The sequence below is a fragment of the Manis javanica genome, chromosome 5 (assembly GCF_040802235.1).
Source record: "Manis javanica isolate MJ-LG chromosome 5, MJ_LKY, whole genome shotgun sequence".
Taxonomy (NCBI): domain Eukaryota; kingdom Metazoa; phylum Chordata; class Mammalia; order Pholidota; family Manidae; genus Manis; species Manis javanica.
The window spans coordinates 95,146,296-95,170,838 of record NC_133160.1 but is presented as its reverse complement, the minus strand read 5'-3'; the positions used below and the strand labels follow the sequence as shown (position 1 = coordinate 95,170,838).

Below are 24,543 nucleotides of genomic sequence, written 5' to 3'. Positions count from 1 at the left end.
TACAATTGTTCTTTTAATTATCAGTAAAAACACATAAGATAAGGAAACTGGTGTAAATCAACATGACAAAATGGATGTGGATTTGTTATATGAGAAAGTAACTTGTGCCCTTTGATTTGAAATGTTGGCTTATACACTTAGTCTGTTCATCAAACATTTACACACTTGGTAATAGCCTTCTCCCAAATATTGCTGATATCATGATAACATTTTTGAGGTTATTACAAACTAGAGTACAAAATTATGCTGTTTTCAAGCAAATCCAATCCATTATACTTTCAGGCCGATAGTTCTAGTTGGTTTCACTTGTATGAAAGGACTAATGTGAAACAGGTGGTATGGACTTCAGAGACCCCACCCCTAAGTAGATTGCCATGGACCTTGGTGACTGTTTGCTTGGAGAGCATTTTCTAGCCAGTGTATCCCTGTGTGTAGCAATTTTTTATAGTGTGCTACAATATTCAGACCATGTTATAAATACTTCATTTATGTTCAGTTTTTTCTTTACAACAACTTTGTGAGGAGTATTCTGTTAATAGTTTTGTTTTACAGAGGATAAAACTGAACACTGAAAGGTTAAGAAACTTGCTCAGTATTACTTGGCCAGTAAATGGTAGAACTGAGATTAAATCATAACCTCATGATCACAGTGCTATAGTGTACTGAAAACCTATAAAACTATTTGAACAATTACTCTGTAGCAGACCCTTGGTTTATCACATATCAACCTACAGCTTCAGCTACAAATTCACCCTCATGGCCAAATCCTACTTTTATGTAAAATTCTGTATTTCACAAATACATCACAATTTTTGACAACTTAGTGTGTTTTCAGTAAAAAATATGCATATAAAAATTATTTCTGTGGGTATATCAGTGTAATAGCTTACCTCCAATTTAATCTCTACAATCTTGTCCGTGTTTTTAAATATTTAAATTGTTTTAATGAAGGGTAAAGATAATATTCTATAAGAGAGAAGTATAATTTTTACCTTGTGATATTTTACAGTTTTAAAAATTGTTGTGGAAAATATTTGCTTCATTTATTTCATGTTTGCTGGAGTATTTACTCAGTATTACAAGATTAATTGCAAATTCTAAGAGGAAATAACTGCATATTTAAATATTTCATTTAAGATGAAATATTTAGGAAAATGAATTAAATACTTGTTGGAGTGAAGAACCTCACTTTCACAGCATGACTAACCAGCCATTGAGTGGAGCCAGAAACTGGCAGTCAGAGAATCTGAGCTGAGAGTGTAGGAGACCAGGGAGGCTGCCCGAAAAGGTTGTGTCTTTCTCAAACTTGTTTTACATTATACTTCTATTTAAAGGCTTGTGGGTGCAAGTAACTGTTTAATTGTAATATTTTTATAGTTTTTTGTAAAAATAAACTACTGAAAGCATGTTCCCTTCTTTCTGCTCTGTAACCAATAGTAGCACCATTCACCTGGTTGCGGTTACCTGAGTTATAGGCCTGGTACTGGGAGGAAATAAGGTAGCTTTAAAAGCTTTCCAACCTGTGTCTCTCAGTTGACAACCAATTACACCTAAGGTGACAAACACTTGGTTAAAGTGAAAAATTGCTAGGTGAAGGAAAAGAACAGTAAATGTGAGTGAATTAACAACTGTAAAGGATGTGGGCGTCCGAGAATTTGTAAGTCAATTTAAGGAGGTGCTTAATCTGTTCTTTGTAATTAAAGAATAAGTGAAATCTTAATGTATCTTGAAATGAGAATAAATTCTCACTTGGTGCTTCATTGGATTGAAAACAGTCCATTTTCCATAAAAAGAAATAAGAAAGGTAAGATCAGAAAGAGTTAATTGACACTTGTTCTCTGAACATGCAGGGTGAAATGGTTCATAATAATGGAAAGATGTGCTGTGTTTTTCTTACATCTTTTCTATTAATGAATGATAGGAAGAAAAAAGTTACACTTTTTAAGTATTTGACTTTAGTCCAGTAAACTCTATAAAAATGTTTTATACTTTAAATCATTACTAAATATCCTCAGGCAAGATATCAGAAAGTTTATTTCCTATTTCTAAAAGATCCCATTGCCTCAAAATGACCATTTTAAAAAACAACATAATTTTAACTAAGTGCTGACATAATGCAATTTAAAAGTATGTTTGAGTTATCAGTACAACTTAATTTTTTCTCTGTGTTATGTGTTTTAAGGTTAAATTTTCATCATGGTAAAGTCCAGAGCCACACATTATGCCATTATCCTTAAAAACCCACACTGTCTTGGGTTTCCGAATTAAGGAATTTTCTTCATGCAAAGAGATGGTTGAAAGGAAACCAGAAACCATAGGTCTTGATCTGGCTGCTGTCTCTCTCCTGGGGCAGGGCGTCATCAAGCTCCTGCAGTACCAGATGGAAGAGTTTAGAAAAGGTTTTATCCATTTTTGAGTCAAGCTGACAGTTGTTGATGGCATGAGTTAAAACCCAGGGGAGTGGGAGCTTCTATCAGGACTTTGGATGGGGTCAGAGAACCAGTCAGAGGTATTGGCTTCAGGGTTGAGAGTGCCTACTGGGCAGCAAACTGGAATAAATTAGAAAAGCAGGGAGAACCTCAGCTCATGACCTAGACCCTTATAATTCTGCTTATAAGAGAGAGGGTACCTACAGGCTCCATTACCTAGGAATAAAATTTAGGATTAAGATAGACTACAGGATTAATTTAGATCCCACTTCCCCATATGTAAGGCTTCTAAGAATGGCAAGCTTTGTAAAGATATGCCAGAATGATGGGAGTGGCTTAGCCTATAAGTTAAAATTTTAATTACATTTATAAAATAGCAAGATCAAGGAAAGTAGAAACTTAAATGCATATATGTTTTTCCTGATATTATCAACTGTCAAATTATTGAGTTTCACATATCTTGTCTAGAAACATATTTAATAGGACAATTAAAACTATTTTTATTAATGGAAATAATCCATGCTTATTATAGAGTTAGTAGAAAGTAAAAAGAACTCTATCACCTCAATGTTAGCATTTTTATATTCCCCCATCTCTATGTCTCTTTCTATATTTAAATTTGAATTAAATTGCCTTTATTGTTGAATGGTGTTCTAAAACATAACCTTAATGGCTGAACTATCCTATGTTGTATTGTTTCAGATTATATCTCTAGCACATATTCCTGTCAATTGAATAACTAGACCAAGAGATGGAACATTTGTTAAGGCTCTTGAAACAGACTGCAAAATTCCTTTCCAGAATGCTATATGATTTTTATTTGTTTCAGGAGTGTATGAGGGACTGGTTTCACTGACTATAGTAAAATGAAAATCTTTGCTAATTAGGGGGAAATTTACATTCCATTGTTTTAATATACTATTCTTTGAGCCCTTCTGAGGTTCCACTTTTTTCCCCCACCTCTGATATACTTAACAGACATTTGATCTTGTGTGAGTTTCCTGTTCATGTGTTTTTCAAGTTATTACAGTTATATGTGAAGTCCTTTCATAATTAGGATTATTGATTCTTTGGCTTTTTTGGCAGTCATGTCAAATATTTTTAGTATGTTGCTTACATTCTATTTAATGAATTTATTTAAGTATAGACATTTCCCTTGTATATATGTCTATGATTTTTTTCCTTATAATTTCTTCTACTTTCCAGAGTAACAAAGTAAAAACACAACCAGTTCGATGGAAATATTAATGAACATATGAAATGAATACTATATTTCTGGACCTGTTCTTTTACTTTTCATAATAATCTTAGGAAATAATTGCTGCTAATAACTCATTTTGATGAAACTAAGGCATAGAAAGATTGTTACTTGTCTGAGATAGCTCAGCAAGTAAATGGTAGAACTGGCATTTGAGCTGGTCATGTGACTCTAGGTCCCATGCTCCTCACCATGACCCCACATTTCCTGGTAGAGCAGAACAGACAATGTCCTTTAAAAATAAGATATTATTAGAAAGCATCAAGACACCTGACTTAATATCTGAATTTGATTCTCATTTTTTTCCGATATGCAGTGATTTATTTTTCTATTTGTTCCAGAAAAGCTTTAAAAAAATTACATTACTATTACTATAGAATTAGAATAAATTTTAGGAAAACAATTGGTCTAGCCATTGTTAGATATGTATTTCAATGTCATCAAATCCGTATGTGTATGGACAAGACTTAACTAGACAATGAAAAATTCGTTTTTAATACAAAGCTCAGTATGTTTTTAAAAACCTTGCACACTGAAGATACTGTAGTTATGCCAATATTATGGATTATTCAGATTTCTTGGACTAAATTTTAATTGTATTTTTAATTGTAATTTTAATAAGTAACTACAGATTTGCTGTTTGTGGTTTTCACCCAGTACCTAAGAGAAGTGAATTTCACACCTGCAAAATGATTTTCTATGTAACATCCTCTTACATGAAATGGGAAACAACAACTAAAAGTATCTCTAATTTTATTAGTATTTTTTTAAGTAGGATGCTGTTGAAGTATGTGTGTATTTGTCATTTACTAGCGAATAGTATTTTCCTAGAAGGAAAGCCCTTGAAAGCAGATGAGCACTGTGTATCTGTGATCAGATCTCTTCCAAGAACTGGCAGAATTGGAGAAAGCACTTTCTAAATCATGGTTATCTCCACATTTAAGGCAGAACAGCTAATTTGCTCTCAATACAAGGAATTAAAATAATATTTTAATTAGCTTTTAAAGGTAGAAAACCACCTTTTTTCTTTAAAAGGCTTGTGGGTGGGGAAGATGCAGCACAAGAACCAAGCAAGTATCCAGTTAGCCTCAGTGGGAGGCTAAGGTCCCTTCCAGCTCTACTACGCTGATGAACAGTGACTGTGAAGGGGTATGTGGGGGGACTTGGTGAAGGGGGGAGCATAGTAAACATAATGTTCTTCAAAAAAAAAAAAGACGGCATACAAAAAGACTTGGGAAGATTTCCAGAACATTTTTGAGTGGAAAAAATGACAGGTGACACAACTGGAAAAAAAAATTGTCATTGTAAAATAGGCTGAGCTATCCTAGAGTAGTTTATAAGTAAAATGAAAGACTCTTAATGGTAAGACTGCTTCAGCCTTGGCTGTGCACTTGACCCAGTTTGTGAGGTTTTGAAAATGCTGATTCCTTTTCTAAAAGACTACAATCGAGAACTCTGTATTTCAAACTCAGGACTGTGTATTTTGAAAACACTGTCTTATGAATCTTACGGATAAGGAGGTTTGGAACCACTGCTATGTGAAAGGCTTGTATATTGCAGCCCCTCACTGTTCTTTGTCCACTGAAGAATGGAGGAGGAGGGCATCTTTCTGTGGATTGTTTAATTATTTCTGTTTTTCTTTTCATAGATGTAGATTTTCTGAATAGCACCCAGTTCTCAGGTAAGGCTCTTTCTGCTCATCTGCCCTTTCTGGAAGTGTCCCGAAGAGATACTGAAAACTAAACCTGGAGGAGTAGCCGAGTTCTAATTTACCTCCCTTCTTCCACTGATGAGGGAACTAGGTCAGCTGGAGTTCAGTCCAGAGCTCTTTCTTTTACACTGTGATTGTGAATCTGAGGTAGCTTTTTGAGAGAGTCTGTGAACTCTGATACTGCATGCCAAATCTGTCTGTATTGTACATTTTCTGGTCTGTAACTTCATGAGATCTCCAGGGAGTCTGTATTCAAAAAGCAAGACAGAGCAGAGTTTTTGCATTCCATCACATTGACATTCCAGATGGTCTTATCTTATACTTTCAATCTCTGCTACTAACCAAATATTACCATGATAGCTCATTCCCCAAGACCTTATTCATCACAGATACATATGCTCATTTATTTGTGTTTATACCTTTCCTCTATTGTCACAAAGTATTTGGAATTGTTCATGTAAACCGTCAAGCAACTTCTTAGTAACTTGATTTTTATCCAAGGGGCATGTATTTCTTTATATAATGTATTACTTAATACATTTTATAAGCATTTCATCTAATACACTAGGTGGTTTCTAGATGGAGGATCCCTTATTGCACCTTGGTCAATATATGTACAAATATAGAAAATTTAAGGTACAGAATATAGGATGCTGATTTAGCTTGAATATTTTTGTTTATAAATTATTTTTTGTTTCTTTGTTATGATTGTGCTATATTTTTATATTTTACTGATTTTTTTAACTCAGAGGTTGAAAACTTGAATGCTTTGAGAGCTGATGGGAACTGAGTGGGTTTGGGATAGGAAAGTAGTAATAAATCAATAATAACTATGACAAGACAGAGTTAATAAAGTATTTACATTCACACTGTAGGAAAAACTGATAATTTAATCAGCACGGGCAAGGCAGATATATGTGACCTTGTTCTGTACTCTTTGTAGGACTAAAGATGCATCAATAAATTGGATATGTTTTCATTGAAACTATGGTAGGATGAAGCAAATGATTTTTCAGTAATACTTGGAGGAGCAGGTGGTTTTTTTGATTTCTGTCTTTGTTCTTCATTAAGCTGAAAGTTCCATGAGTAGATGGACTATTTAATCCCCAGAATGTACCAGAGTATTTGGTACATAGTAGGGGTGTTGAAAATACATTCATTAGTATAGTTAGTTCCATCCTCTCAACTGTTCCCCAAATCTGCCTACTACTATTTATCTCTACTGCTCATGTCCTGATAAGGGTGCTCTCTTTTGCCTAAGCCAATGCTATGGTTTATAACCTACTAAACGGTTTTTATGACTCTAGTATGGTGCATGTCAGTCTGTTCTTCACAGTGAAGCCAGAGTGATACTCCAAGAATTCAAAACTTATGACTAACCTTCTCAGCTAAAAGCCCTTAATAGATTTCGTGCCCTTGGGTGAAGTCTAACAAGTTGATTATTATTCTAGCCTTATATAAAAATCTTGACCTCTAGTCATCTAAATAGAGGCTCAAATCTGATGAGTTGTGACCACTCTAGGGAGGTACCAGAAACTTTATAACTTTCTTTAGGTGTTTTATAATTTTTTAGACACTAAATATGATATGAAATATCAACTGCAAACTATTTATAGGTTTTGGGTTCTTAATTGTACAAATGGCCCCAGTGCTTCCCTTCTCTTTGTATTGATATCCTTCGTAATGTGATCTTAGTTTTACTGTTAAGAAGTGGGATCTGTCTCCCCACCTCTTGAACCTGGGTGGGGCTTGTGATTTAGCCAATAGAATGTGGCAGAAGCGTGGTGTGCCAGTCCCCAGCCTGGGCCTCAAGAGCCCTTGCTTGCTTTTGTTCTCTTTTGGAATTCTGCCATTGCCATGAGAACAAGGACAGGCTAGCAACCAAATTGTTAAAATCGAGGCCAGCAGTTCTGGAATAGCCACCAGCCAGCTGACCCAGAAACATGAAAGAGCCCCACTGAGATAAGCAGTGCCACCTAGGCACCCCACACCTGACTGCTTGAGTGAGCCCACTTGAGACCTGAATGGCTGACCCATGGACTCATGAGCAATAATTCATGTTTGGTAGTTTATTTTTGTAGCAATAGTTAACAGGTATAGAGAGATTCGTGCCTTTTCATCCACTGAAAAGAAGACTCATTGAATGGAGCAAATTGAAAATGTTGCATCTTTATTTAGAAAATCGTCATTATTGTTCAGAGAAATCTGACAAGTACATCAGTCTATTCCTGAGAGTTTGAACATTTTCCTATCTGATTTTTTTTAAAAACCTGAAGAAGGGAATATAAAGTATCTTTGTTTTTTAACTGGAGCCATTGGAGCTAAGAAATTTACTACCAAAGGAGACACTTGTTCAAAGAAATTTGCCAAAGTGTCTGGCTCTTCAGTGGTTTTTGAAGGACATTTTAGGTTTATATAGAAAAAGAACACTTCCATTTCTGACATGGCAGAATAAATATGCTGAAATTTTTCAAGATTTTAAAAATATATGATATAAAAAGCACAGTCTAATTTTAAATGACATTTTTAAGCATATTCCTGAGCTGGCAAGATACTAAGAAAAATCTTCAGAGACCAAAAATAAGAAAACATGAATCCAGAAAAATAAGAGTGTCCCGGTGACCCAACCTGGAAGAAGAAATAACACTTTATGATGAAAAAGCATCACTACAGATAAAAAGAAGTCACTACATTTTGGTAAGAGATTCAAATATCCTGAAACATTCAGTTTCTAACTTGTATGCTTCTAAATGCATGGATTAACTTTATTTTTTATGAAGATAAAATGAGTGAAGTTACAAGCAGAGATTGACGAATGGACATTTTCAGTAGGAGATTTGAACATAATATTCTGTTATTGTTTGACCAAATAGGTCCCAAATCAGCCCACATACAGTAGAGTGGAGGCACACAAATGCTACATTTAATGTAATGGCTCTATGTTGTATGTTGCACTATAAAACTGTTGAATACACATTCTCTAAAAGTCATGGAAAAGTGTTTTGAAAAAATGACCATAGGCTTTCCAAGGAACTGAAGACAATGGGAGGGTAGTGTTGGAAATAGCCTCCCTAAATTCCTCCAAATTATATGAAACAAAATCACTTATTAGTAGTGGGTTTCTGTCTTCCTGCATCTCCTCTGGTTTTGGTTTCATAAAGGTTGTTGTTGGGTTATTTGGAACATGCACACCTCTCAGCATTATAGCTTCATTGTGGATTGCAGCTTTTTAGCATTAAAAATGCCCTTCTTTATGATGCTTAATGCTTTGAGGCTTGAATTCTTTTTCATTGGGTATCGGGATCCCATATGTCTCTCTGTACCCTTTTGCTTCGTATACTTTTGTCCACTCCTTTAGTTTTGGCCATTTTTAGTCACGTTGTTTTAGGTATGTCTCTAAATAAAATAGTATGTAGTTGGGTTTTGTTTTGGGTGCCAAAATGAAAATCTTTTTCTTTTAGTAGGTGAGTTAACTCTGTTCACGTGTTGCTGTGGTCAGGACATTTGGTCTCAACTCTATCATAATCTTGTATAATTATATGTATTTCATTTATTTGCTGTTTGCTCTTTTAAAAGATCTGAGGTATAGTATTTGGGAGGGATTGTGTTTTTGTTATGATGGTTACCTTTGTACTTACACAGTTTTAATGTCCTTAGTCCTGTTTGAATGGTTAGAAACCCACTATTAATAGTTGATTTTAATATACTGTACTCAAGTACACAAAAGATTATTAAGGAGATAGAAGATCTAAACAATAAAATCAGAAGAGTGGCTCATAGAGAGATACATATAAATTCTATGCTCTGACAGAAGAAATTACACATTAAGTGCCTGTCACATTCACAAATATTGATCACATAAAGAAAATATCAGTAGCCTTTATAAAATAGAAATACATCAAATAGCATTCTCTGATCACTCTGTATTAAAACTAGAATTTCCTCTAACTACAAAGAAATGAAGAACTTTGAAGGAAATGGAAACAGTTGACAAAGACAAGGGGTATATGAACCAAATTTGTGGAATGATAGGTGAATCTTCGTCATCGTTAAGGAGACAGTGTTTTGGGTTTTCTAAATACCTACCATATTAGAATTGAATAAAAATTTGAACTTACCAGTCCTAATGCTCAATTTAGCAAACTGAATTTCTACTTTTCCTAGTATTTGCCAAACACTAGGGTTTCAGAGATGAAAAAACCCTTCCTTGCCTTGGAGAAACTCCCTGTATAGGTGGGTAATTATCATCATTTTAACAGGGGCTGAATTGCCCAAGTACTATGGGAAAAACTCAGCATCTAATTTAGTATTTCTTCAGTTTTTCTGCTTGTGGAGCAGCTGGGTCTTCATACCAGATAGAAGCCTCTAGACTCTGTGCTGTTTTTCTTCTATACCTTGTGGCCTGGATAATATAAATCATGTTTCATAGCTTGTACATAGTCAGTACAATCAAAACCTAACTAATGATTTATATTTTTCTCACTTCTATAGCTTACAAGTTACTTTTGTATCATTTCATTACTTGTACTTTAAAACAATCCTTGAAAGAAAGAAGAAATTGTAACCCAACTTCATAGGTGTGGACTTTTACTGGAACAGGCCTTTTCTGGGATGCTTCCTGCTTTAGGAACCCTTCTACTTACTTTGGGATAGCGATGAGATGGCCAGTTAAGTCTTGTTTTTATTCGTTAAAAAAACTTTTATTTTTTAAATTACATGAGTTAGACTTGTTTATTTTAGACCAAAAAGGAAGTACAAAATAGGAAAAGAAGAAAATAAATATTTCCATTAATGTTTGTCACCCAGATGACTTTCCTCCTTTGGTGTGTATTCTTCTTGCTCTTTCTCTCCCTCCCATCTCCCCTTCTCTGAGCTCCTCCCTTGCCTCCTCCTCCTTCATTTGTACCTTCTGTGAGGGGTATAATTAAAAATTGTTTTTCTATTAGTTATAGTTATGTACACAGTTACATACACATAAATATTTATGTACTCAGTGTGATGCTGGTACCAGGGATGCTGATAAATTATAAGTAGGTGGATTGAGGAAGGCCTTTTGGAGACGGTGGCTTCTGATCTGGACGTCAGAGGACTGGGGAGGAGTTTTGACTGGCACAAACGGGAAAGAAGACCAGGGTAGGCAAAGTTCTCTTCCTAAAAGCACAGGGGCAGAAGATATACTGGATGTTTGGCAAATGCAAGTAACTGTGGCTATATGATTATCATCATAATAGCATGAAAAATAAAAATAGTGATTATGATGCTAAGTGCTTACTACAGACCATGCACTTTTCTAAGCACCTTGTAAACTATTTATTTTCTCACAGTTTTTTGAAGCAGGGGCTATTATTAATCATGCTTCAGATAAGGAAGCTAAAGCATAAAGAGATTAAGTAGTAACTTGGTCCAAAACTTGGTAAGTGATGAAGCTGGGATCAAGATGGAGGAAGGCTGTCTGTAAATTTGTGATTGCATCCATAAGTGACTAAGGGCACAACATTTCTAGGCTATTCTCAATTTAAAATATTTTTAAGTGTTTTTTTTACATGGGATTGTATTGCTTTATTGGATTTTATTGTTAGAAAATCTATTAATGATAGGCCTCAAAGAAACCACTTACTCCATTGTTTCTTATATTGAAAACTGGACGTTTACTAGTATTAAAACTTTTCAAATTTTATAGTGCATAAGACTAAATCAAAACAGGAGTAGTTTTCTAAAACATTATAAATAGGCTTCAGGCCACTTATTTTTCTTATTTTAAGTGTATAATGGAGCTCCAAAGAATGAGAAGGAAATTTATAACGAAGTCCTTTCAGTATGTCAGTACCAGAAGTCTCCTGTGTGAGATCCAAGAGAGACCTCCCTCTCTCCTGATGAATTTTTATTGTAAACAATACAATGGTAATGTTCCAAATGTGTTATCCTAAAGGGAACTTAATGGGGTTTTTAGTAAAAATATTTTATCTCTTGCTTTCTTATATTTTTATCTTAATTTGCCCATGGCTGGTATTTTTGTATTCAATAATATTATGCCATGTCTAGAATTCATCAAATATTTTATACATGATAGGCATTTTCTGAACCAAAAATGTCTAAGCCTTATGGCAGCACTATATTATCTCCATTTCCCAGATTAAGAACTGGGGCTTCAATTAAAATGAAAACAAGATTGAAATTGAGGTGTGTGCAGCTCCAAAGCTTGTGCATATTCTACTCTGTACTGAAAAAGCTGTGGTTCCTTCAGTACATAAAGTCGTCACTGAAAGAGAAAAAGGGTTGATTTCCTCGTTGTTCTGATATGAACAGAGGAAGTGCAGATGAGTCCCGAGCCTCTCCCAGGTTCCTCACCGGTGCTGCTGTCCGGCAGAGCTTTCCCACACGGAGTCACCATAACATACCACAGACTTCTTGTTCCCCAGTGGGAAACCTGAGAAGGGGCCACCGTCTCCCTGTGAGCAACAGATGGTTACTGTTTAAATGAGGGTAGACTCTGGATCTCATCTGGGAAGTGGTTTTAAGTTTTTGTGGAGTTGGGTAAATTTGGAGCATTAGTCGAGGGAAAAAGCTAGCAAGATTTAGGAGAGGAGCAAGAAGTAAACAAACCAAATTTGTCTAAGCCTTTTTAACTCTTCTGTACTCTTTAATCACAGTCCCATGGCAGGTTGTATTTTTCTGCCCCCTCCTCCACCCAATAGAGGGGGAGGGATGAAAAGGGCACAGCAAGCTGTTGAAATTTGTAGTGTGTTGGCATCCAGCAAGTGAGTTTTGCTGTGGGGTAAGTCCTGTGGCTTGTTTTCTGCCTTCGTGAATAGAGCCTTTCCATCTTTGCCAAGGCTACAGTTAATGCAGTCAAGGGATTTATTATGAAATGTACTAAATCTTGGCATGGAGCTAATTGCATATAACGAAGCGTGCTAGAGGCTTGGACCTGAGAAGTGACACATGCAAAAAGCATTCTCTTTCTGATGCTGCTGAAAGAGGTTTTGTGTAGGGGAATGTCTGCATGTCTGCACTTATTGCTAATGAGGTAACCCCTCACCCAAAGCATATTTCTGAGTTACTTGTTAAAATAAATGTAGTTCCCCCACCCTCTCTTTTTCTCTCTTTCATATTGGCAATTGAAGAACGAATATTTATTTACTAACTCCAACTCCACTTCTGAAACCCTTCTTATATCATAAAAAAATACATTCATGGCAGTTTATATTACATAATTATGACCTAGAATATTCTTATGTGAAGGTATAAAAAGTAACCAGAGACGTTGTATTAGCTTAGGCTTACATAGTGAAATACCATGGCTTACACAACAGAAATTTATTTTGTCATAGTTTTAGAGCTTGGAAGCTGAGACCATGGGGCCAAAATGGAAGGTCTGGTGCAGCTTTTCCTGCTTGAAAATAGCTGATTTTTCACTGTTTCCTAACTTTGGTGGTGTTCAGGGTGGGGGCAATGGTTGGGCAGGAGGCAGCAGAGAGGATTGAGAGAGACAGAGAAAGCTCTCTGGTGTTTGTTCTTGTAAGAATACTGATCCCATCATAGGCACTCACAACTCATGACTTCATCTAAACCTAATTTTCTTCCAAAGGCCCCATGTCCTAATACTGCCACACTGAGGGTTAGGGCTTCCATCTATGATTTTTGGAGGGGCACAGTTCTGTCTATAGCAGAAGTGTTTAAAGGAAAGATAAATATTTCATCTTTTTAAGTCCAGTGCATGTCCTTAAAACTTTATTTACTTTAAATTTTAGTTTGAAAGAAGCAAGTGAATAATTTAAAAGTAAAAATTGAATAATTTTTTTATCCTTTTTTGTTGTTTATGTGAGATTTGTTGTATCAATTTTCTCAAAGCTTTATAGGGCTATTTATCTTTATTTTGCTCACAACACCCTAATGTATGCACTGTATATAGTAGGTGCTTAACATTTGTTCAGTACACTTAAACACTTTCAGCACTTTACCACATTACATACCATGTACCTCTTAATTTACTGAAATGTAAAAGAGGTTAACAAATAAAGCTTGTTCAATGAAATAGATACATCCTTTCTTGAATAGTATGAGAAACATTTTTTTCCTGCAGATAATTTTCTTCCCGTCTTATAACAAAAGCTGGTTTAACAAAATATATTTAAGAAATAAATGTAAAGTTTCATATTTCCCTGGATTAGTAATTTTTGGGTGCATGCAAAGCTAAGGCCTTGATATGTAAAAAGTAAATAGGAATAGAATGACTATAGTGATTTTCATCATATAGTTAACACTAATCTTTTTGGTGTTAGTGGTTTTGAAGTGGCAGTAATCCTGCCCTTAAAACAGTGGCCACTAATTTCAATCCTGGTGCAGCAAAAAGGAAATGTTGAAATGAAAGTGTTTTGTCTCATTAAAAAAAAAAGGTAACATTAAAATAACAAAGAGATGATTTGTATGATTCTATAACATTGTAAATTCATTAATATCCAGGGCTTTCCAGTTCAGTTTGTTTTTATCAAGTGCCAGAAATAGGCATTGATCAGGGTGATAAAAACCTGATAATTTACAGAGAAGGAATGGTTTGTTTGCTTGTTCATTCATTCAGTGTTGATTGACTGAGGTTCTGCTGTGTTTGAGGCACCGTGCCAAGCACTGTGATAAGAAAGAGAGAAATCAGTGATAGCTTCTCCCTTCGAGTACTTAATTTTGTGTTGGTTTAACAAACATTAAATCAAAGTCCTCTTACACATACAGTGCTGCCCTGCCTCTTGGGACCGAAATTATGAACATCATTAAGATGGTCTTTTTCAAAAAAGCTTGTGTCACATCTAGGGAAACACACATAAATACCTAATTGCTCTTAGTTATTAAGTTTAATAACTTGAGGTTTGGTGCCAGGTCTAAAGAGAGGCTAATATTCAAGAGGAACATACAGCTTTTTTAAACCATTCACCAAGTCTGCTATGTGTTATTCCAGTAGTTTAAGTCCTTGCTACCTGAATGGTGGTCTGAGAACCAACAGCAATGTCATTACTTGAGAGAGCGCCCTGTGAATACAGAATCTCGCATTCTCCTCCAAGTGTAGTGAATCTGAGTCTACATTTTAATAAGATCTCCATGATTCATATATGTTTTGAAGTTTGGAAAGCTTTAATACAAGGTTTGACTTGTATTCATAATTATATTAGATGAAATTTTATCTGATCCATAGCTGAGCTGTTTTATTTGTACATGCATTTTTAAATAAGCATTTATTGAATACAGGGATTTATTGAACATGTACCAGATACAGTACTAGGAGCTGAGGATCAAAAAAAAAAAACAAAAAACCGAAAAGCTTTTAGCCCAATTAATAAATAAACTCTATAAGCTAGTAAAGAAGTAATTATATCAGTATGGAGAGTAGGGAAACTTTAGGTAAGACATAATACCTGAACTGGATCTTAAAAAATCCACAAGGATTTGTTCAGGGGGAGGAGAAATATCTCAGATTACATTGATATGTGAATTTTTGAATAGGTGAATTACTAGAGATAAGTTGATGAATAACTAAAAAATTATTAGGCAAACCCGTAAGTCAAGGTTTATATATTTTGATGCATTTCGTCAATCAAATAAGTGTAATATTTGTTAAGGAAATGCGGATGTAATGAGCACTGGATTTATTGTGAGTACTTTTACATTCTGAACCTCAGTTTCTTCATTGGTAAAGTGGCAACATCAGTTCTGCAAGGTTTCATGAAGATCACAGGTGCAAAGAACTAGTACTGTGGAGTCCAATATATTATAACTATTATTAATGATTATGAGAACAACTTAATTTTTTCTTGACATAGTGTTGCTAATTTATATTAGCAAAAGGTAAGTATGTGACACTTGTTTAAAATAAATACTGCTCTATAAAATAATAATGAATCTTCCTTTAAATAAGGCATGAATAGATGAAAAAAAAGAGAAATGATGAGTCATAATGTCCAAAAGGTGAAGAAATATTTTCACCTTCTCAAAGAGGAAACTTGCAAACTTAACATTCTCTCTTGGCTCTACACTGTGCACTTTAGTGTTTAAAGTCAATCCCAGGACAGGCCCTCTCTGTCTATAGTAATGGGCCGTTTGAGTCCTTCTTAATGAGGCTTCATCCCAATGCCTTTTAAATATTTGAGTAGTCAATCAGTGCAAAGTGGACTCTTCCCCAGGTTGTGTGTGGGCCTCCCAAGTTGGAGAACATGCAGATGACTTCCGTTTTATTTCACGAATTTGGGAAACATATTAAGGAACAAGCTAATAAAGAGCAGCTGAGTCTCACATAAACAGAAATTGAAATTGACTTTCTCTAATTGGTGAGAAAGAAATATTCTTTATTCAGCACTCAGGAACTGGGTTTACTTACTGTTCTAGAGCCGGAGTCTCACAAGACTGCAGGCAAAATTTCTTGGTGCCTTTCCATTCCTATAAAATGGTCACCTGGGAACTGCCAGTAGAGGGCAAAATGTAAATGGAAGGTATTAACTTGAAGCACGGTGAGAAAAGGGGAGAGAACGCACTGCTGTGGGGCATAGTAAAAAATGGATAACAACATAAAGTGAGCTGTGGTACAAAATTTGAGTCCCACAGTGAAATATGCCACTCAGGGTGAACAGTCCCTTTTTGTTGTCTTTGGCCGTTCTTGAGAACCTTGTCATGTTAATGTAATGATTGAAATTGAATTTGGAAATTGTAATGTTGCTCTCATATTTCACCTAAAAACAGTGCTCCTAACTCCCACCTTGAACGGGATCACATATATCTCATAAGTAGGGCACTGCTAATATTTTAGCAACCTCACAAGAAGGATAGTGAAATGAAATACTGTTAAAAGTGTAACCAACCTGCATTTTCTTTTCCCAACTTGCTTGCAATGCAGTGCGTAATGTAAAAATAACCCACTACCAAGTTCTCTTTACAAATGTGCAAATGGCACTCTGTGTGTCAGAGGTCACCCCAGGACTCTGGCAACATTTCAGGGCTTATGTTTTCACATGGATCAACTGCTTTTGAACGGTTTCTCCAGTGTATTGGCACACATCAGCTTGTCTTACACAGTAAGCATTTATACCTTTTTATTCCCATCTATTTTCCTTACCAAACATAGCCATTATGGCTTTTATAAAAAAAGAGAAAGAGGGAGGGAGGGAGGTAGAGAGGGAGCCCCAATTACCATTTATGTAGAAATTTCCATATAGTCTCAGGACAATGCTCTGATACCTGATCTTGGTTCACATTCGTCCTTTTTAAAAAAATTTTAAAAGATTGGCTCCTTAAGGATTTCCTTTTGAGACTAGTTTACATTGCATATTGCTCCCAAGAGAACAGTCTAAAAGATATTTATAAAACAAGACATGTATTTTCCCTGACATATCTTTTTATCCTTTTTCTAAGAGGGAGGAGTTGGTGATTTTATTTTCAATTATTTCAGAATTATTTGGAGAAAGTAGACTTGTCATGTTTCTTCCAACTTGGTAATCTAGGCACTGAATACTGAGAGATGCTGCTGATTCTTTTTCCCTTTTTGTTCTTTCACATTTTAGCATCATAAAATGGCTGTGTAAATAAAGGGAGTCCTTTGACCATGGTTGGATTTTAAAAATTGTATTAAATCCATTGTGAAAGTACCAATTTCTTCCTCTCTATTCTTTGAGGATCAGGAAGAGTATTTATTTTCCTAGGACCCACTATGGAAGGAGAATAGTAGAATGGTTTCTCTACCATTATACTTGGTGTAGTAATTGAGGTCTTCAGTTTGTGAATGTACCTTCTCATTGGAGAGATTTGGTAGTATCATGTTCAACTTCAAATGTAAACAAGTATTACAAGGTTCTTTTGCCTTTTGGTTTTACAGTTGTATAGCTGGTCCAAAGTTGAAAATGTGTTTGTTCTTGAAAGAAAAATATCCCTCAATACTTAGATTAATGGTGCTCTGAGACATGTTTATTCAGAGATGGCAGAAAAAAGGTGAATAGGCTGAACGCTCCACATTAGAGATCAGTGTACCATATACAACAGATACAGCCAGTGACTATTTATGCAGCTCCCTTCAATTTTTCTTTCATTTATAATCTATGAGAAAATTGAACTGTTTTGTCATTTTTTCTTTTTTTAAGCAAAAATAGATTTTAGATGAACATCTGTTAATCTGAAAAGTCAATTCATGAAGGCTTAACCTGCTGTGCTTCATCTCTGATGTTAAATTATATATTCAGGTTCTTTTAAGAGTTGCTCCCTCAAGGAGTTGGATCAAGGAAAATTATCTTGATTTTGGTATCTTAGATGCAGCTTGCAGGTATGTACACATATTGCGTTGGTTAATTTGAACATATGGCGCCTCAAAGTGATCCTTAGGAAATCCTCTGGTGTGTATGCGTGATGTGTGTGACATTTGTTTTTTTTGAAGGATATCAGAAATATGCTCTATATAACATTTAATTTTTAAATACAACAATCTGAAATTTTCCTAAGTTATTGTTTCTTTTGGGTTCAGTTACTAGAAATCATTGTATGAACATTCTAAAATAAGCAAGAGTGACGGCACTATATATGCTTTATTTAATGCTAAAATGTGATCAAAATACACCAATCATAAAAAGGAAAAGAAATTAACCTATTTGTAGGGTTTCTCAAGAGAGATTCTGGTTGACATTTGAACTGAATTCTGTTGGTGAATCTATTGGTCAAAACATTTTGCAAGTTTTACTGTAACCTTTCTCACTAGTATGGCTTTGTAGATGTAACTAACAATCTTTTAATAAGGACAGCAGTGAAGACTTTCTACTAAGAGATTTATTTTTCATATAATGGTATAGTCCTAGTTAAAATCTCCTTGGGGATTTATAAAAATATATCTTCATTAATACTAACTCAAAGGATAAAAATGAATAATATTTTTAGAGGTTGGAAAAAATGTTTATCATCTTGTTATGTTGAAGCTGATGTAACTTTTCAAATTAGTGACATTTATGTCTGTGCATGGTCCCATAGCTCATGAGTACAGCATTTCTGACAATTAAATCTAGGCTTCATGGTCAAAACTGTTCTGGTACAGAAAGACTAAGGTTTGGGAATAGAATTTTTTAGCTGACATTTGGTAGTTATTTTTGTGTGATTGCAGTTTTGATGCTCTGAGTTTGCTTTATTCAAATCTGAGATGTTAAAATTAGTTCTGATGTGAACATGATCTTTTTTTCATTAATTGTAAATATAATTACTTTGATTATAGTTTGTTAGGAACTTATCAAGCTCAAAACTGCTAAAAAACATAGAACTCTCTAAAGTATATTTATAAATATCAAATATCTATGAATTCTACAATCTAAGTGAGAATGTAAACATTTGAAAAAGTATAACTCTGTAATTATACCCTGTATTTGTTTATTTGTTTTTTGTATATTTTAGGTTATATTGTTTCCAGAGTTTTCAGGAGTTCTTTATTCACTTGTCCCAGTAAGTGTAATTACAGCTTCAAGCAACTGTTTGCCAAAAAGCATTGGCTTTTAGACTTTTAGAATATGTTATAAATGATTAAGCACAAAACTAAAACCCTATTGTATGGGGAGGATTGGACCAGTAAATTAATACAAACTAATGCAGAATGAAAAATAAGTGGAATGAAGAAATGGTTCTAACTTGAAAGATTGAGTATGTCTTGTGTATTTATGGTTATCTGTAATAGACACTATTTATAAAAGTCTGATTTATTTATAGCTTGGCTTATTCATGAATCTGAAAGGATCACAGGGAAACCTGAGATAATTTATTTGATACGATTTCCATACTTAAATTAACATCCACTCAGAATGGGTTTGAGGCCTCAACCTTGGTTTTCTTACAGGAAAGAGCTGCCCACTGCCCTGGCTAGGCCTGGGTCAGCTGGCACCATCATCATGGGGAAGGGGGTTCAGCTCTAGCCTGGAACAACACGAGGTGGCTTTTCCCATTTATACAGGATGACCCTGTGCACTCCTGACGCTCTTGGGCTCCCAAGGGGAATGGTGATAGCAGTATCCATTCCTGCAGGGCTCATGGAGGTTTAAAGTCATCGCAGGTGAGGTGATACACTTGAAGGCATTTGGGAGTTTTGGCTGGTAAGGTGTCATTCCTACATCTTCTAATCACCCAGAAAACTGGAGCTTTTGTACCTGCCAACTACCTTACTCCTTTTTCAGTACTCCCTGCCCTCAAAAGTGTCTGGTGTTCTAGTGAAGTTATTAAAAAAAAACAACTGAAAGAAGGAAAAGGCTATAATCCATATATTCCCTTCTGGTCTTTTTTCTATGCATTTTAAATAAGAATTAAAAACAAGAATGTATTTAGTATTTTGTATTGTTGCCTTTTATATGTGATATTGAAACATACATTTTTTTCCTCCAAATTCTTTTTAATCATTATTTTTGATGGATGGATAAGATGTTCAATCAAGAGACATACTATGTTTTATTTTTCTTCTTTACTTAGATGTTCAGATTGTTTCAGGTTTTGATATTATAGATAAGTGCTACAAGGAACATCTTGATCTGTAGAATTTGATCCGATTTTGACATGTGTTCTTACTAATGATTCTTAGTGGTGAAATTACTGAGTCAAGGGTAAGAGTAATGCTCTTCATAATTACTGAGAAACTATTTTCTTTTAGATTTTAAATATTGTTTAAATTTGCCCCCTGGGTTTGGCATTCTCTTGGCTTTTCATACTTGAAATAGGCTTCCTTTTTCAAGACATTGTTCTTTAAAAAACCCTTCCCAGATCCCCCCAGCACACATAGAGAATCTCTCATTTTCCCCAAGTGGTTGGGGAACCCCGTCACCCACAAATTTGTTAATCTGATTTGAAAGTTCAGTATAATTATGTCATATAGCAATTATGGTCATACAGTTTCCTGAGGTTGCTACAATAATCACACATCTTAGTGGCTTAAAACCACAGAAATGTGTTCTTCCACATTTCTGGAGGCCAGAAATCCAGAATTCGTATTCTAAATGGGAATCGAGGTGTCAGCAGAGCTGCAGTCCCTCCAGATGTTCTAGGAGAGAATCTGCCCTTCGCCTCTTTTGGCTTCCGCTTGCTGCCAGAATTTCTTGACTTGAGGCCACACCCCTCCAGTCTCTGCCCCCGCTGTCGCGTTGCCTCCTCCTTTTCTGTGAGTGTGATCTCCCTCTCCCTCTCCCTCTCTCTCAAAAAAGCATTGGTAGTGATATTTAGGGTCTACCTGGATAATCCAGGATAGTTTCCCTATCACAAGGTCCTTACTTTAATTACATCTGCAAAGATCTTACCACCTAAAGTAACATTCTCAGGGTCTACATAATAGAACTTGATGTCTTTGGGGTCCAACATTCAGGCCCTATGATAATTTTTTTACTAAGATAGGTAAGGTACTTTGAATAATCTAGATTTTTCTTTAAATCTTATGTATTGTTTAGAGCAAAATAACTTAAACCACCGAGAATGATACAGTTGTTGAATATGAAGTGTGAATATGGATATAAAGATATGAATATGCTATTATCTCTTACTAGTCCTTTATGACCTATTCAACTTGGTTGTATTTGTATCTATTGAGATAAAGAAGAGTTGATATTTTATAATTGGTGTTTAGCAAACTTTTCATTAGAAATGTGAAATTACCTAATTTCAATTCATGAAAAATTACTGAAAAAATTTAGTGTAGTCACTGTCAAAATTTAGCAAGATATTAAAACTTTTGAAATGGAAATGTTTTTACTGGAATTAAATTGTGCATTTTTTTCTCCCTGTGAGTACCTTTGATGTCAACTAAATTTTCCTGTTCACCTGCACAGGGTGCAGCTATAGTTTCAGGGATATATTTCTGACAGCCTAGCCTAGGCACAGAACTTGCTATTCAAATTGCTACTGTACAGTTCCAGAAAACAGCAGGTTGTCACTTCTAGACTCCCAGTGTGAGAGAAAAGCTCAGGGAGAGTGGAAGAAAAGGCAAGGGTTAGAAATAACCTGCCAGTTCTAATCTTCAGAACCTTTGCATAAACAAGATTGGAATGAAAACAGATTTTTTTTTTACTTGGAAACCTGTAACTTATCCAATCATAACATTCCATGCCAAATGCATGCACACGTTTAGAAAGACACCACACTGTAATGCACTACGTCCCCAATTCTGCTTCAGTACTTGCTTTGTGTATAGCTTAAACTTCAGACGTCAATTGGCTGGATGGTGTATTTTTACACTGCATCCAGTAAAATGGAAAGGAACGGTAAAATAGCCAGCAAAATATAGTGAGCATATCAGTAATAAGTTTTAAGAACATCTTACTTGTTACTCAGAATGTTAGGTCCAGTTTTTATAAGGTAAAATCATGAAGGTACAGTTTAAGTTTTCATATGTTATATACAAATATTTAGATATTTTGAGTGCTTAGGACCATCTAGATATGATGCAAGTGTTTTAAAAACAAGGGAAGAATTCTGAGAAAAAGAAAAGCTAACAAAAAAAAGCAATTTAAACCTGCTGTTTGCAACAACATGGATAGATCTAGAGGCTATTATGCTCAGTGAAATAAGCCAGGTGGAGAAAGACAAATACCATATGATTTCACTTATTTGTGGAATATAAACACAAAGCAAAACAGAGTGAACAAAACAGCAGTAGACTTATAGACACTGGAAGTGACTGATGGTTGCCATGTGGGAGGGGCTGGGGTAGGTGGTGGGGAGGGAAAGGGGAATAAAGGGGCACAAAAATTCTCAACCATAATATAAGTTGGTCATGGGGATAGTAGTACAGCATAGAGAATATAATCAGTGATTCTGTAACATTTTTCTGTGTTAACAGATAGTAACCACACTAGAGGGGGTGAGGATTTAATAGTATGGGTAACTGTTGAATCACTGTGTTGTATATTTGAAAACAATATAAGATTGCATATCAATGACACTTCAATTAAAAAAAGTTTGACATCCTGAACTTGATTATTTTGTTCAAGAATGAAAATGTCTATATTATTTGAGGAAATAGTTGAGCCAGCAAAGAAGCTGTCTTTATTATTTTGAATAATAAAAATATCAAGAAATAAATTATTTGCTTGCTTTCTAGAAGCATGGAGACAATTTTATTACTTTGTCATGGCAAATACTGGAACTCAAATAACTTTAAAACATAGAATATGCTTGTAGGCATGTTCCAAATACACTCCTGGTCTACGTCTCTGGAAAATGGAAGATAATTTGCCAAGAAAACAAAGCAAAACAAAACAGCAAATCCCAATTCAAAATAGCGCTTAACAATATCTCCCAAGTGTGTCAGACCTCCCATGATTCTACCTTACACACATGTGTATGAAAAGTGGAATGAGATCTTTTAGCACAGATAGTCTGAGAGTTTGGACCACTTTGGGCCCAAAGCCATTTGAGGCATGCTGGGGGTATCAGTACCTGTGTGGCATTGGTGTACGGCCTCAGTTCAGTATAGTTTGAAACTCCTAAGAGTGTTTTCTTCCTAGGTACATTGTATATAGAAAAAAACCTGATGTTCTTCAAATTGAGTGTGTGGCCTATTCCTGTGATTATGACATCAATTAATGGGTCTCAACTAGTGTTAAGTTAAAATAGAAAGTATCAGAGTGCTGCACATATAAGGATTAGCATAATTTTGTGAATTTTTTATATTCTGCAACATAATGTACAAAAGTTCTAATAAACAATAATTAGATCTTTCTTATTAGTGAAGAATTAGTTCCTAATATACCTCTAGAGCTTTGTGTTCAGATCTTGGGAGGGGTGGAGACACTCTCTGGCAGTTTAGTATTGTCAGTAGATATATGGGTTGGGAGCAGATACAGAATGATCTGAAGTGATGAGCTGTGTTTAACAGGAATGAGAGATTTTTCCTTATATTTATGACTGTCCTGAAATTGTGGGCTCAGTCAACTCAAAGGTTGTCTTTAGTCTAGGAAATAGAAATTAGAACAGCGATATGCATCAGATTGTCAAAATAATAATAATAATAATAATAATAATAATAATAATAGTAATAATAATAATAATATCCAGTATCCCCAACATTGACCTGAATGTGGCAAGAGGGGAACTATTTTCTATGACTTTGCAATGTGTGTGTCCCCTGGATGAGTACCGCCATGGCTATCTGTCCACCTTGGAGGAAGGAGCTCTCCTGCTTGTGCACAAGGAGACTTGTGCAAGGTGTTCATCACATCATTCTTAGGTAGACCTATATCTGGATCTAATCTAGATCGAAATGTAGAAAGATCTAGATAGATACATGTATATTAATATATGATAGAGATATTCTTACCATCTCTATTATACTCTGCTTTATTTCAAGAGTGGAATGGTTAAGAGAGTAACCTGAAATTCTTTGATTTTCTTTTTCTTACTCTCAATTAACTCTGCGAACTGTGTTTATTGTGTGTAGAAGACAACTGGACCATCCCTCTATTGAGGAATGAATAACTGAGGTTTGTTTATGCTATAAATACTCTGTAGCAGTTGGAGTGAATGAGTTAGATCTACCTGCACCAATGGGATACATAAAAAACAAAACAAAACTAAAAAGAAAAACAACAAAAAAACAAAACACAGGGATGATAGGAAAGAGCAAATGCAAAGAATTTATGTATTTTAATATATAATCATGTAAAACTTTGGCCTACAAAATACAATAGTACCTACTATGTCTAGATACCCACATATATTAAAACAAGAAACCTGAATGGAAATAATATTCTGAGATTGGTTATCTTTGTAGATGGAGAGGAAGGGGTATATGTGGTGGTACTTAGTGGTACTTGATGTTGGCGTTTTGCTGTTATCTGTAACATTCCAGTTCTGACATAAAGTTCTGAAGCAACAAGGGCAAAATGTTAATATTTGGTAAGTGTGGCTAGTAAGCACAAGTGTTAACATTTTCTGAACAGTTTTCTTCGAAATGTTAACTTAAAATGTAGTTTATACTGTCTTTAAAAAATAGACTCCTTTCATCTTTGTGTTAAAGATTAATAAATTTGTTGGAATTTCCATATCTCTTTGAATACATTCACTTGTAATTTAACATTTTGAAGAAAATGTAAACTGTTTATATCTCAGTGGTCTCATTTGCTGATCTCTGCTATACTTGGCTTCATGTTAGTGAAGGGATGGTTAAGGGA

The 24,543-nt window shown here is 35.0% G+C and overlaps 1 protein-coding gene across 7 annotated transcripts in view; it reads left to right on the top strand.

The window, feature by feature from the left end:
• Positions 1-24,543, top strand: part of BMPR1B (bone morphogenetic protein receptor type 1B) — a 402,305-nt gene that overhangs the window by 122,223 nt on the left and 255,539 nt on the right. The window contains exon 1 of one of the 7 annotated variants that reach the window (XM_073237279.1): positions 4,897-8,095. The exons of 5 other annotated variants lie outside the window; for them this stretch is intronic. The gene's annotated coding sequence lies outside the window, so the exon portion shown is untranslated. Of the gene's footprint in view, positions 1-4,896; positions 8,096-24,543 lie in introns of those variants that run through there. One more of the 7 variants, XM_073237278.1, reaches the window with a different exon arrangement.